General features: G+C 43.4%; 1 protein-coding gene across 1 annotated transcript in view; it reads left to right on the forward strand.

Moving 5' to 3' along the window:
- The window catches only part of MYO1E (myosin IE), a 248,139-nt gene that overhangs the window by 983 nt on the left and 231,081 nt on the right, over positions 1 to 16,075 (forward strand).

Genomic DNA, 16,075 nt, shown 5'->3' on the forward strand with positions numbered 1-16,075 from the left:
AAAAAAAAAAAAAAAAAAAAAAACTATTACAAGTCTTCATAGTTTCCACACTTGCTTCTTTTCAAGTAGTCCTGCTTAGGTGGATGATCTCGTCCTCTTCTGGTTTGCTGCTGTTTTTTACTGGCTGTGGAAGAGAACCAAGTCAAAATGATAACCAGCACAACACTAATTGAAAAATCGATAACCCCATGAGCAGCCTGAGGGAGGTGCAGCCGAGGCCCATCGAAACCTGCACACGAAGCTCAGACGCCCCCTTGCCCCGTGCTGTTTATTCAAAAGAATGATTACAAACAAACATCAACAAGAAACCTTTTAAGGCATCCTCGACCAAAGCCTTTTCTTTTTACATAGTTCAAAATTAAGTCACTTTTGCCCCATCTAAGAGAACACTTCATCTCTAAATTTCCTCTTCCAGTTTTACGGTTTAAGAAGTCAGTCTACTCCACGTTACTTTGGACCCCTCCCCTCACCCCAGCAGAGAACCATTCCCATTGGGCCTGTGTTTGGGTGAAGCTACCTCACTGGGCACCTGGTCCCTTGAATTGAAGCAATGTAATAGTCCTGGTACTTGAGAATTGCTGTAATCATTTTCCGTGGGTCAATATTTCTTAAAAAAATCAATGTGTTTATGTCAAGAACTTAAAGAATCTTACTGAATTCAAGTACTTGAGTGGTACCTTGAGGAAATTAACTTCCCCTCGGTTAAACTCATTTTTCATGCTGAACGGACTGAAATATAGTTTCGGTTGCCTTTTCCGAAACCTGGGACACCATGCTTAATTCAGCCCCATTGCAGATGAAGTTTGGTCAAATGCTTGTGAGAAAGGCATGCTCTAGGGAGGAGATGGTTCTATCCGGGGACAGGGTGTGACTTACCTATTGATGGGCTCCCTGCCATCAGCACAGATGGGCACGTTGTGCGCCGCCAGGCGACTATCTGTGCATCAGATACTATTGCTGAGGTCACAGTTCGCTGACGGAAAAGTTGAAACAGCTGGCTGTCCTGAAACAGGAGATGTGCCATTGGTAGATCTACTGGATCCAGAGTGATGTGGCCGAAGTTAATCATTTCTTTCCTGACTTGAAAAATTGTTCATTATGTATGTGAAGTTGCCTTAGAATAGAGCATCATCTTAAATAATCAGAAACCCAAGTTACAGTATTTAATGTTTATGTAAGATTCCGTCAAGCTGAATGATACTTCATTTTGTGTTCCACATGTGCCCAGGCCTGGCCATGTTGTATCCTTTCAGCTGCTTAGAACAGGAAGGGAAAGGACATTACCTTCTTTGGGTGTGGCTGAAGATTAGCGTGGAGGCTAAAATTCATCAGAAGGCCCTTGGCAGCCAGGCACAGTGGCTCACGCCTGTAATCCCAGCACTTTGGGAGACTGAGGCAGGAGGATCACTTGAGCCCAGGAGTTCAAGATCATCCTGGGTAACATAGTGAGACCCTGTTTCTGTTAAAAATTATTAGGAAGAAGAAGAAGAAAAAGAAGGCCCTTGGCTGGGCTATCGGGAGAGCACCTATACTGTGGACTTCTTTGGTGTAAATGTGTGTGTGTCTGTGTGTATGTGTCTTTTAGGAAGTCTGGAAGCATAGTAGGAGGGCTCTCCATCTGTACCCGAGGCCCTACTAAGACTCATTCAGTTGTGACTCATAAGGAAAATAGCCATTTTCATTTTCTGACTCATGAAAACAGTGTACAGCTTGTAGTTCACCTTCTATCTTCCTCCCAAAAACTCACTTTGGGACACTTTTCTATATTGAGAAAACTAAGAACACTACCAGGCAATAGTTATTTGTGTCTTTTTCCTTAGGAGACTTGAAGAAGTTAAAAAAAAAAAAAAAAAGCCTGCACATCTTTATAGTTTAGTGTAAGTTGTTTAGCAGAGTACAAAAAAATCTCTGTTGACTTTAATGGTAATACACATCTAAGGCTTCCTTTGGAGAATCTGGGCTTATCATCATGGAAATTCAGCTTTTGTGCCCATGACCAGTTTGGACTCTCTGATAGACTCAAACCTATGGCTCTAGATCTGCTGTGTACTTTGGATCCAGAAGTTGTGATTCATTTTAATGCAAGGTTTCTGTGCATTAAATATACAGAAATATTTGAGCAAATCTGAATTGACTGTCACCTCAGAACATGTTCAGATCTGTTCCCTTTTCCTTACTTGCATATACTTGTGAGTAAATTATAGATATGACACACAAGAATACCCAGGAATAGATTTACAACCTAGAAATCTGATGGATAGCTGATGATAAGGTTGGTAAGTTCCTTTAGGTGATGGCATGGCATGTCTTTAGAAAGTTTGGAATACATTTCAAATGTTTCCTGGGAAGGTAACCTACTTGATTTCCACTGATTAGTTTATCAGATAGCTAGCAGTCTCCTAGTCAAAACAACACAATACAACAAAACAAAACCAGAAAGGAATGGGATCAAGCACAAAAAAAGTTCTGATGGAGGCAAAGGGTTAGGGAAATATCCTAGAGTCCAGGACATTATCTAGTGACAAGTGTGAGTGGGCCGTCCTAGTGGGAAATATTTGAGAGGCCAGGCATCTCCTTGGAGAGAAAACGAGTGGAGCAGTGGATGGAGAGGGATGGAGAAGTAGAAGAAGCAGACATTCACTGAAGTTGAAAGTCACCTCCACCACACTTTTGCTGAGGACTACAGCCTTGTCAGTGGTTGCCAACTTTTTTTAAAATTTTTTTGAGAGGGTTCCACTATGTTGGCCAGGCTGGTCTCAAACTCCTGACCTCAGGTGATCTGCCCGCCTCAGCCTCCCAAAGTGCTAGGATTATAGACGTGAGCCACCACGCCCGGCCTCTGCCAATTTTTATATGTGACTTGATCATCTCAGAGGGGCCAAACACACCTGCAGTTTAGCTGTTTGCAGCCACTTTATTGTAAGTCTTAACATGGTGTCCTTCTGTGAACCACAGTGCTTCTTCTCATTCACTCACCAGGAAGAATGTCTAAACGTTCACCACATACCCAGTAGTGGCATTCAATATTTATTGATACATCCGCACCTTCCTACTGGGTCTCCCTAAAGAGAGGGAGCTGCCTGGTATTTTCAGCCCATGCAATCTCTAGGCTATTATAACAGGGAAAGTCTGCATCCAGCTGCTACTATTTGGAGCTATTTCAACACCTGTGTAGGATGGTGCCACGAGTGGTGAGGCTGCAAATTGAACTTTTCTCTTCAACCCTTCAACTCCTTCCTCCACTGAAAATGCCATGGCCTCCAATGTCACATGATAGACTTGTTTGTCACTCCTTTCTCAGCTGAATCTCATGAATTGGAGGTCTGTCTCAGGAGTTATCCTGAGGGCTAGATAATGAGCAGTGGTGAGCATTCTGATAACTTGGAATACAACATTTTGCTTCTGTGCCTAGTGTGGGCATGTGATGAGCTCCTGTGAGACTCAGTGAAAGACAACATACAGTGCCTTGTGTTTGCTCGTGAGACAAGTATGGGGCCTTATGATTTGTTAGGAATTTGAGAAAGCTCTTTTTATCTGCTTCAAAAAGCAGAAATATTTTAAATCTTCTATGTAAGTGCAAGGTATTATAAACTTCATGGTAGGATATATAGGAATTGTGTACAGTCATGATTTTCCAAGTTTGAGTCATCTCTCTTTTTTTTTTTTTTTTGCAAAAATGCAGGAACTTGTGTTTTTACCAATCTGTGATTAAAATGTTTCTTAATGGTGAGTTTAAAGAATTTTTTTCTTTTTCTCAGCATGCTGAGATGATATTTACAGAGTAAATAAGAGGTTAAAGGTTAAATGCCGAAGATATTAAAATAAACATCTCAGCCTTATCATCACATTCTGTAATAGTGCTAAACAAATTGTGTTTTGAATTTCAATTTCAGAATTTATGTTGGCAGAGACAAAAGGTTTTTCCGGCATCCTAGCAAAGTATTTTTTTCATATATCTTTGGGACAGCCACACTTGAGAGAAGTACAACTGTAAAGGCTCTAACATAGTGACATGGTCTTTGACAACCCATAGAACTTAAACTGTGCATGTGAATGAAGTTGGCCCTCCCTTCTGAGTTACCACCATGAGAATGACGTCATTGTCGTTGTTCAAAGCACTCAATGGTCATTTATGAGCTATGTAATAAAACCTATTTTTTGCCGGGTGTGGTGGTTCAGGCCTTTACCAAAAAAAAAAATTAAAAATTAGCCAGGCGTGGTGGCATGCACTGTAGTCCCAGCTGCCTGGGAGGCTGAGGTGGGAGGATTCCTTGAGCTCAGGAGTTCAAGTATGCAGTGAGCTGTGACTGCGGCACTGCAGCCTGGGTGAGAGTGAGAGAGAGAAAAAGAGAGAGAGAAAAAAAAAGAGACAGGGCTGGACTCTGTGGTTCACGCCTATAATCCCAGGACTTTGGGAGGCTGAGGTGGGTGGATCACCTGAGGTCAGGAGTTTGAGACCAGCCTGGCCAACCTGGTGAAACCCCGTCTCTACTAAAAATACAAAAATAGCCAGGTGTGGTGGCTGACACCTGTAATCCCAGCTACTTGGGAGGCGGAGGCAGGAGAATCACTTGAACCTGGGAGGCGGAGGGTGCCGTGAGCCTAGATCATGCTATTGCACTCCAGCTTGGGCAACAAGAGTGAAACTCTGTCTCAAAAAAGAAAAAGAGAGAAAGAAGGGAAGAAGAGGGAAGGAGGGAAGGCCTCCTATTTTTATTTTTTAACTCCTTAGTGCCCAGTGTGATCTTTCCTATTACTCACCAGACTTTGCACCATATCCCTCTCAGCTGTTTCCAGAAGTTACATTGTGCCTCAAAGGCAGAACAATTAGCCCCACTAAAGATATGCAGTATCCAGCAGGTCCCTCTTTCCTGAAATAAGTATAATAACTGCTCTGAAGGGGGCACACTCTCTTGGGTCTTTTTAGCTCTGATAATGTTTGTTACAAAGTCATTTATAGCACTTTATGGTCATATGCTACATTATAGAAAGTAAAACATAGGCTACATTGTAGAAAGCGCAGAAGAGAGCTTAAGAATTCTATCCTAAGTCCATTTGTTAACTTCACAGAGAGATCTAGAGAGGTTAAATGACTTCCAAAGTCTCCTAGCTATGTTTTAGCTGAGCTGGTGCCAGAATCCAAGTTAGATCCGATCCAGTGCAGATCTAACCTTATTAGATTCCAGTCTAATAAAGTTTTTCTTACCAAACAGTGGTGGAAATCATTCTTTAAGGGTCTGGACGTGACCGAGTAGTTTTCTTTCTCAGACTTTTCAAGAAAGTCTGCTTGTAGGTGGAAGGTTACTGTACTAACTTCATTATAAGAAATTTAGAAGAATTCAGCCGGGCGCCGTGGCTAACGCCTGTAATCCAACACTTTGGGAGGCTGAGGTCAGGAGTCCGAGACCAGCCTGGCCAACATGGTGAAACCCCGTCTCTGCTAAAAATACAAAAATTAGCCGGGTGTGGTGGCAGGCTCCTGTAATCCCAGCTACTTCGGAGGCTGAGGCAGAAGAATCGCTTGAACCTGGGAGGCGGAGGTTGCAGTGAGCTGGATCACTCCATTGCACTCCAGTCTGGGCAACAAGAGTGAGACTTTGTCTCAAAAAAAAAAAAAAAAAAGAAATTTAGAGGAATTCACCCATAGTACTACCACACCCTAACACAGTAATTATTTTTGTCTTTGAGTTTCCTTCCAGTCTATTCAAAATGCACTGCGTTTTTGTTTGTTTGTTTGTTTTTCTGGAGATGGAGTCTCACTCTGTCGCCCATGCTGGAGTGCAGTGGCACAATCTTGGCTCACTGCAACCTCCCTCTGCCCCCTAGGTTCAAGCAATTCTCCTGCCTCAACTTTCTGAGTAGCTGGGATTACAGGTGCGCGCCACCACGCCCGGCCAACTTTTTTATTTTTAGTAGAGACAGGGTTTCACCGTGTTGGCCAGGCTGGTCTTGAACTCCTGACCCCAAGTGATCCACCCACCTCGGCCTCCCAAGGTGCTGGGATTACAGGTGTGAGCCACCACACAGGGCCTCAAACACATTGCTTTTATGTGGTTGTAATTATGGGGCAAATATACAATTTGTGCTCTGTATTTTTCCACTTGTTTTAGAAATCCTTTTTCTTGATAAGCGTATTATATTTTGGTGGCAGTATTATAATCCCATGTAGCCTGATCACCCACTGTGTGTCATAACTGCATGGAGGCTTCCTCCAGAAGTGTGTATGGGGAGAGTTCCTCCTTCCACCCACTAGAACTGCTGTGGTCAGTAATGGGCTGCTTAATTTTCTTTGGCTCCTGAGATATGAAGCCCCCTCTTTGGGTGAGTTTGGGATGCGTACTCCACATTCCCAGGTTCTAGCCCAAAGGTGCCTACCATTGGTGCTCCCCCTGGATTCTGGCATTGACACTCAAATATGTGACACCAGTGCGTAGTCAGATGTCTGGGTCTTCCTTGGCAAATATGGCTGGTCCTACCAGAGAACAGGAGTGGTTGGAGATGGAGAGCTTTGAATCCCAAAGTGGAGGGAAGACATTGCCATGGCAAAGGAGGATAGCATACAGGCTTCGTGAATTAGGCCTGGGCATGGTGGCTCAGGCCTGTTATCCCAGCACTTTGCGAGGCCGAGGAGGGCAGATCACTTGAGGTCAGGAGTTGGAGACTAGCCTGGCCAACGTGTTGAAACCCCCGTCTCTACTAAAAATACAAAAAAATTAGCCGGGCGGGGTGGTGGGCCCCTGTAATTCCAGCTACTCAGGAGGCTGAGGCAGGAGAATCACTTGAAATGGGAGGTGGAGGTTGCAGTGAACCAAGATCGTGCCACTGCACTCCAGTCTGGGTGACAGAGCAAGATTCTGTCTCCAAAAAGATGAATTAGGCTCTGCCTCTGCTTATGAGAAGCTCCCCGTATAGTGGAGAAATGATAACAAAAGGCTTCCATATACATGATTTCATTTCATTCTAGCACCAGTGTTGGTTTTCATTGCCATTTTGCAGGTAAGAAAATCAAAGTCTAGTGATGGGAGGGGAATTATTCAGGGCCACACAATTTGTATGTAACCAACCAGATCTGCTAAGTCCATGCTCTTTCCAAAGCAATTCAATAAATTATTTATAAATTTGACAATGCCAAGTCCAAGTATTTGTATAATCTTTCATTATTTCACCTACTCCTGAAGGAAGGTAAGGCTGATAGAAAATCATCAATTTTGGTTGATTTTATTCAGTAATACCAGGGTGGGATATTTTAGACTTAAGAACATTGTCTGTTATGAGTAGTAGTGTTCTGAGTTTTAATTTCCCTGCTTTGGGACTTTGCCATAGAGACTAGAAGATGTCATAGCGAGAACAAGCATAAAAGTAAAAGAAAGTCGGCCGGGCGTGGTGGCTCACGCCTGTTATCCCAGCACTTTGGCAGGCTGAGGCGGGCGGATCGCGAGGTCAGGAGATCGAGACCATCCTGGCTAACATGGTGAAACCCCGTCTCTATTAAAAATACAAAAAATTAGCTGGGCACGGTGGTGACCACCTGTAATCCCAGCTACTCAGGAGGCTAAGGCAGGAGAATGGTGTGAAGCCGGGAGGCCGAGTTTGCAGTAAGCTGAGATCGTGCCACTGCACTCCAGCCTGGGCGATAGAGCGAGACTCTGTCTCAAAAAAAAAAAAAAAAAAGTAAAGGAAAGTCATACTAGAAGGCTCTCTAATCTTAACTAGGATTAAAAAAACAGAAAATAGGAAAATGAGATAACAGAGATTTAGCTGTTTAATTCTTATATACATTACAGAATACAACAACAACAAAATTAGAATATCACATTGTTAGTGTCTTAGAATTTATTTGGTGTGACCACCATTTGATGTGACAGCAATTTAGGATCATATTACATGGTAACAGAATGTTTTGGACAGTATTATCTGATTCTAAGAAATTTTCAGTGAAAAAAAAATAGGGCTGTTTTTAGTGTCTTAGGAAGATGCAGACCTTGTAGAAAATTTTACATTTAAAATCAAAAGCATCTAATAAGCTATTTTAAGAATGTAAGTAAAGATAGCTTCCTTCAAGGCTTGGGAATGTTGTAATGCAGAAATATGCATCAATGCAAAATGATGACAATGCCCTTTCCCCCCATCATATTATCAGAGATTCCTAACATTTGGATGGGAGAATGTCCTGAGGTCCTCTGAAAATATGTTGGAAGCTACTGACCTGTTCCCTGACAGTGTTCATAATAACAAATAAACATTCCACAGATCACGAGAACGAACAAAACAGGAACAATCTAAATGTTCATTAGAAGAGAAATTCATGTGGCTTATTTGATAATATAGTATCAATATGGATAGGTGTTACAAGGGTAGTGTTTGGTAAAGAAGCAAGTTGTAGAAAGATGCATATCTGAAACCATTTAAGAAAATGTCAAAACACAAAATAAGACTACATATGTTATTTGGGGGTCTATACATTTATTTCTGTGTGTGTGTGTATATATATGTATTTGTGTGTATATTAAAAAAATATAGGCCGGGCATGGTGTCTCATGCTTGCAATCCTAGCACTTTGGGAGGCCGAGGCAGGTGGATCACCTGAGGTCAGGAGTTCGAGACCAGCCTGGCCAACATAGCGAAACCCTGTCTCTACTAAAAATACAAAAATTAGCCTGGCGTGGTGGTGGATGCCTGTAATCCCAGCTACTTGGGAGACTGAGTCAGGAGAATCGCTTGAACCAGGGAGAAGGAGGTTGCAGTAAGCTGAGATCATTCCACTGCACTCCAGTGTGGATGACCCAGCAAGACTCCATCTCAAAAAAAAAACAAAAAAAAAGAAAAAGAAAAAAAGAAAAAGAAAAAAAGAAAAAAAATCCACAGACTAGAACGATCCCTACCAAGTTCAAAATACTGAAGGGAGAAAGAGGAAAGGGAGACGACTGAGTCAGTAATGTTTTATTTGCTTTATATATGGAAAAATCCAAAGAAAATACAATGAGATATTATTAATTCTAGGCAGTTGTACATATATATTTCTTTGTTATTCTCTGTAGTTTTAACATCTTTTCTCAGTTCAGCTGAGACAAAAAAATGCATATAAATATAATTCTTCATTTAACTTCAGGAGGTTTATAAACCCCTGAAGCCCATACAGTGGCATTCCAAGAATTACAGCAAACATTGTCTTGAAATGAATATTAGGGAATGTGGTCAATTTTGGATCTATATCAGGTTATTTCAATGACAGTTGACATACAATCACATCAATAGTGAGTCCCACTGACTATTGTGTAAAGAGTCATTAGGGGATATGTCTCCCAATGTTCAGTACATCTTAGCTCTGTTCTGTCACCTTTTCTTGTGTTGGCTTTCGGTGTGACAGATCACCCAAACTCAGTAACTTAAATAATAAACATTTATTCTTTCTCATGATTTTGTGCACTGGCATGGCAGTTCTGGTCTCAGCTGGTTCCTTCAGTCACTGTGGTCAGCTAGTGGCTTGGCTGGGAATGGATGATCTAGGGTGGCCTCACTCACATGTCTGGTAGTTGGTCCAATCTCAGCTGGAACCATTGGATGGCTTGGCCACATATCTCTTGTCACAACAGGCTAGCTCTGGCTTGTTTACATAGTAGTGGTCACACCACAGGGTTCCCAAGAAAAGCAAGGGTACAAGCTCCAGGGCACACGCATTTTCCAACCTTTGCTTGCATCATGCTTGCTATTATGCCCCCTGGCTGAAGCAAGTCACACTGTCAAGTCCAGAGTCATTGTGGAAGAGGACTGCCCAAGGGCTCAGATTCAGTTCCCCACCCTCAACCTTTTCTGTCAACTTTCCTACATTGCCTGAATATATGGAGGCAGGAATAGATTCAGTGGTAGCTCCAGTTTTCCCTGGCTGATCCCCCAGACCCTTGTGTTTGACAGAAGCCAGCATGGCTCCTGCTCTGTCTGCTGCTGTTTTCCCAAGGCATGAGGAATTGGAGCTGAAGTCCATTTTGCATTGATGGAGACTCAGTCTGATTCTAAAACTGCTATCTTTTGTTGGGGAAAAAAGGGCAAAAGCAGAAGCTAACAACAATAAGAAATATCATTTTCTATCTGCTAAAGAGTGCTTTACAAAAATAAGAAACATTTTATATTAAGCCCAAAGTTAGAGAGCAGTCCATCATGCCAAACCATGCTGGGCTCAGTGGGCTGCTGGACAGAAAGGGGAACGCAGGCCTTCCAAGGTGGGGACAGTACTTCTTGCTGCCCAGTTCTGCATTTTCACCCACCTCTGAGCTGTCCATGTGGAGAAAGACTTTCCTCACACAGACAAAAATTCTTTTTTTCCCCTTGGTTGAAAGTCATGTCTTTTGGATGGTAAGATGGTTCTCAAAATAACCCTGTGTCAATTCCATATTCTGTGAGCCACAGATCGTGCTATCTGTGGGCTCCTCAAGATGTGAATCGAGTAGGATTAGTTGAGCTTCATGCCTAGGACTTGCACAGGACTTGAAAATGCCTTAACCTACTGATTTTCACTTTGACTACTTTCTGTCTCTGTCTCTCAATCAAAATTTTGAAAAAACGTAAGTGGAGAGAAAACAAATTCCTCAACTTCAACAATTGACAACTCATGACCAATCTTGTTTTCACTGTTCTTATCTTCCCCCGGTTTCTTTTGAAGCAAATGCTAGATAGCATAACATTTCATCCATAAATATCTCCACATTATATTAGCTTTCACATAGAGCAAAGCTGGACACTAACTGCTCGTTGGACTGAAAGAAGAGCTATGCTCAGAGAACCAAAGCAAATAGCTTCCCTTTAACTTTTAATAGGAGTGGCTTTGTTTTATAGAATGATGTAGGCATCTCCAGCCACTGAGGGGACTTCTTCAAGCTTGGCCCAGCGTCATCCACAGAAGGATCTGGCAGTGATATCTTGGCATTCACAGTCTTAGCGGGCAGGACAGCATTGGTTCCCCATCCTACAGTCCCAGCTCTACCTAGGCACTACTCATATGTTTCATGGTAATAGCTGTAGAAAATAATATCCCTCCCTCCCTCACTGCCTTCTTCTCTTCCTCTTTTTAGAGATGGGGTCTTGCTGTGTTGCCCAGGCTGGTCTCAAACTCCTGGCCTCAAGCGATCCTCCCATCTCAGCCTCCCAAAGTGCTGGGATTACAGGTGTGAGCTCTGTCACCCAGGCTGAAGTGCAGTATGTGATCCTGTCTCACTGTAGCCTCAACCTCCTGGGCTCAAGAGAGCCTCTATCTCAGCCTCTTAAGTATCTGGGACTACAGTTATGAACTGCCACACCTAGCTAATTAAAATATATATATATATTTTGTGGAGACAGGGTCTCACTATGTTGCTCAGGCTGGTCCAGAACTCCTGGTCTCCAGCGATCCTCCTGCCTTGGTGGCCCAAAGTGCTGGGATTATAGGTGAGTGCTACTGTCCCCAGCCTTGTTTCTTTCAGTGACCAACTACCTTTAAATATAGAATGTCAACATGAGAAGTATCCTGGAGACCACTTCCAGGGTAGTCTATGAAATTGTTTGTGTCTACATTCCTTCTTATGTGAATTTTTTCCTGGGAAAAAGATTCATAAATCCCCAATGTGGTTCATGGTCTCCCGAAGTGACCCTTTAAGTTCCAGAGAATTGTAGTGGCCTGACCTCGGTCTCTCAGTTACTTGGCAAGTTAATAGCAGAGTTGTCCCTAGAATACAAGTCTCTTGACCCACAGTTCAAGAATTATGGTCATAAACCTGCTTTTACTGGAAATGTTTGAAAGTCAAACGTAATAGAGTGTTAGAAGAGAGGTTCAAAGTGGTAGATGCTTCTGTGATCACAAAGAGAAATGCATTCAATACAGACTCTAAATAAATATAAGTCAGGTACATAAAGTTTTTACTTTATATAAATAATTGAAAACTCATTATTGACCGGGCATGGTGGCTCACGCCTGTAATCCCAGCACTTTGGGAGGCTGAGGTGGACGAATCACCTGAAGTTGGGAGTTCGAGACCAGCCTGACCAACATGAAGAAACCCCATCTCTACTAAAAATAAAAAATTAGCTGGATATGGTGGCGCATGCCTGTAATCCCAGCCACTCGGGAGGCTGAGGCAGGAGAATCACTTGAACCTGGGATGCGGAGGTTGCGGTGAGCCCAGATCGTGCCATTGCACTCCAGTCTGGGCAACAAGAATGAAACTCTGTCTCAAAAAAAAAAAAAAGGAAACCCATTATTTTCCTGGTGAGGATACATTGATAATAATTATAAAATTAGTACTTAATAGTTGAGGGCACATAAGCTATTGCTGGGCTTTAATATCTGGACTCGGGAGCAGATTTCTGTGCTTTGTTTCTATGATCTAGAACTAGGGCTTGGGGTATAGAAAAACTGGGATGGCCTTTTCCTTCTAGCTCTTTCTCTCACACACCCCCACACCCCAAACACATCCTCCAACTAGTGTCCTTTTATTTCCCCACAAGGCCTCTTGCCCATCCTCTCCTTGAAGCATTCATCTGTACTTGGAAAGGATGAGGAGAGCTGGAGAAGGCAGGAGACATAGTTTGCACCTGCTGAGAAGTGAGGAAACATAACTAAGGCCACCAAACGAAAGGGAGCTCTCTCCTCCTCCTCATCCTCCTCTTCCTCTTTCTCCTTTTCCTCTTCCTCCCTAAGGCTCTCTTGATCCTCCTTGGTCCAGCCCTGCTTAGCAACTCTCCAAGCAAGCATGGAGGCCAATGTGGCAAGCATTGTCTGCTCTACAGAGCCAAGGAGACACTATCCTCTTTGTTTGGGGCTATGAGTCAAGAGTCTTCAGTTTTTTGCAGCAGTTGTATTTAAGTGTCAGTTGACAAAAGTGAATTTTATATGCTGTAGTTAAGATGTAGTGAATTGTGACATTCCACCATTTACCAAGTCCTACGATTCCACCTCTGCAGTGTGGCTGCACTCACCTATATCAGCTGACCAAATTCATCCCCTTGGTGTTTGCCTTTCAGGCTTAGATGTTCTCCATCTTTAGCTTGTGTCTGGCTGGAATCAATTCCCTCCCCTCTCCATCTCATCAGTCTAATTCTTCTTTTAGACCAGGCTTAACTTTGCCTTCTTGAGCCTTAACATTGAAAATCACCTCCTTGGCCAGGTATGGTGGCTCACGCCTGTAATCCCAGCACTTTGGGAGGCCAAGGTAGGTGGATCACCTGACGTCAGGAGTTTGAGACCAGCCTGGCCAACATGGTGAAACCCTGTCTCTACTAAAAGTACAAAAAAAAAAAAAAGCTGTGCATGGTGGTAGGTGTCTGTAATCCCAGCTACTCGGGAGGCTGAGACAAGAGAATTGCTTGAACCCAGGAGTTGGAGGTTGCAGTGAGCCAAGATTGCACCACTGCTCTCCAGCCTAGGTGACAGAGTGAGACTCTTCTCCAAAAAAAAAGAATGTTATCTCCTTCTTCAAAAACACATGAGCACTTTATCTATAAAGATCTTATGATTGTTAATGTGCATTTTATCTTTCCTTCTGATCAGTTACTTTTCAGGTAGAATCCTTTCTTGTTCAGCTTGGTATCCCAGCCTCTCCTCTCCCTATTCCTGCTTCCCCTCATTGTTTCTTGACTTCCAATACTGAGTATACGATACTATTTTAAAACTTAATGGGAGGACCAGGCGTGGTGGCCCACACCTGTAATCCCAGCACTTTGGGAGACCGAGGTAGGTGGATCACCTGAGGTCAGGAGTTCAAGACCAGCCTGGTCAACATAGTGAAACCCCATCTTTACTAAAAATACCAAAATTAGCTGGGTGTGGTGGCGGGCGCCTGTAATCCCAGCTACTCGAGAGGCTGAGGCAGGAGAATTGCTTGAATTCGGGAGGTGTAGGTTGTAGTGAGCTGAGATTGTGCCCTTGCACTGCAGCCTGGGCAACAAGAGTGAAACTCCATCTCAAAAAAACGAAACAAAACAAAACAACAACAACGAAAAACAAGACTTAATGGGAGGCAGGGCACAGTGGTACAATGCCTGTAATCCCAGCACTTTGAGAGGCCCAGGGAAGCAGATCCCTTGAGCTTAGGAGTTTAAGACCAGCCTGGGCAACATGGCAAAGACCTGTCAGTACAGAAAATAGCTGGGTGTGGTGTTGCACACCTGTAGTCCCAGCTACTTGGGAGGCTTATGTGGGAGGATTGCTGGAACGCGGGAGGCAGAGGGTGCAGTGAGCTAAGATTGCAGAGAGAGACCCTGTTTCAGAAAAAACACCACCAAAAAACCCCAAAAAACTTAATGGGAAAAATGCTTGTATTTATTTGTGTTAGCTGAGTATACAATCTTTAAAACTACCCCCAGGTCTTTTCCTTGAGGGACAAAAGTAGGGTGCAGAACTGCCTACAAGGTGGAGCTTTCTTAAAATCTCCAAAAAACTGCTGCCCTTGGGTACTCAGCTGATAGAGTGAACAGGAGGAGTGAATGAATCGGTGAAAGCACCCTGTGATTTAAATGTCACAAGCCTTTGATTTTCGTTGGAACCTTGTCTGATGTGTGTCACTCCTCGCTCCGTTGTGCTTGCCCTTTGGAAAGATGGAATGGTGAGGACAGAGAGGAGACAGCTGATAAAAAGACACTTAAGAGGGCACCAGAAAGCCACGTGGCTTGTCCCTGGAAGGCGGTAGAAAGCAATCTGCAGTCATGATGCCTTCCTTGACTCATCAGTAGCTATAATGTTGAAAATGGGGCAAACGCCTTCCCCCTACAACTATTTAACAAAAGGTAGTTCTCCTAGAAAACAGAATCTGTTGTATATGTTGCCAGTGATTTTCACAAGTGTAGATGCCTAAGAAATAGGCAAATATACTGAGTGCGGTGGGTCACTTACAATCCTAGCACTTTGGAAGGCCTAGGCAGGTGAACTGCTTGAGGCCAGGCATTCGAAACCAGCCTGGGCAACATGGTGAAACCCCGTCTCTACAAAAAATAAACAAAAATTAGCGAGGCATTGTGGTGTGTGCCTGTAGCTCCAGCTACTTGGGAGGCTGAGGTGGGAAGATTGCTTGATCCAGGCACATTAAGTCTGCCGTGAGCCCTGATCATGCCACTGTACTCCAGCCTGGGTGACAGAGTGAGAGCCTGTCTCAAAAAAAAAGAAAGAAAAAAATAGGCAAATACAAGAGATGGAAAAAGGAACTGAAAGAATTGCCATGGGATTGTGCGTTTGACACAATTGTGTGTTTGACAGTTTGCTTTTTAAAATTGCATGTGGTTTTGAAGGACAGGTTGAATTTGGATATTTAAAATGCTTAGGTAAAGCTAAGACTGGCAGGGTCAAACTGTGCCCATGAAATCTTTGTTCTGGAACTCAAGTGAAAAATTGACAGATTTACACTTTTGAGCTTAAAAGGAGTGCATTTTCCATGTAGCTCCAGGTGGCTGGGTGAAACATGCTAAGCTCTACAGGAGGGTGAAAGAGAAAGCCTCCCACGAGTGGCAGGAGTAGGTTAACCTGTAGTATCTGGAAAGATATGTGGATCATCAGTTAGAACGTTTGGAAGGAGGAATTGCCAGTGGCTTTTAGACAAGGAATGGAGGAGTTGAGACAGGCAAGGTAAATTGGGGCCCTCCTGCCAATCGGAAGTTTTTGAGTGATATTTTTAATATTTATTATTCCATCCTCCTTGGTTGGAAAGTCATGAAGGAGAGGGACACTGTCATGCTCATGGTTCGGGTTTGTATTTCTGGCATGGGGTAGAATTGGCAACTTTGCTGAATTGAACAACTGTTCCCCACTAGACCAAAAGTGCCCGGACGACTGAAAACCTTCCAATTCAACTTGGTGGCAGCAGGGCAGCCGCCAGTGAATGAGTGATTGATGGGAGCCAGCGGATTAAAGGAGACAACTAATTATAAACTGGAAATATTTTTCAAAGATAAAAGTAGCCTCCTCAGATAAAACCACTAGGGCTTCCTTTTGAGTTTTCTTTTCACAGAACAGGATATTAGTGGTTTGGTGGGTCTCCTGCAGGAGGGAGTAGCTGTGGACGGAAGCTAGGCTGGGAAGGTTTCTACCTGTTGCTCACCCCTTTCCTACTAAGGCCCC

The sequence above is a fragment of the Rhinopithecus bieti genome, unplaced genomic scaffold, assembly GCF_001698545.2.
Source record: "Rhinopithecus bieti isolate Rb0 unplaced genomic scaffold, ASM169854v2 scaffold_947, whole genome shotgun sequence".
In the NCBI taxonomy this organism is placed as follows: Eukaryota; Metazoa; Chordata; class Mammalia; order Primates; family Cercopithecidae; genus Rhinopithecus; species Rhinopithecus bieti.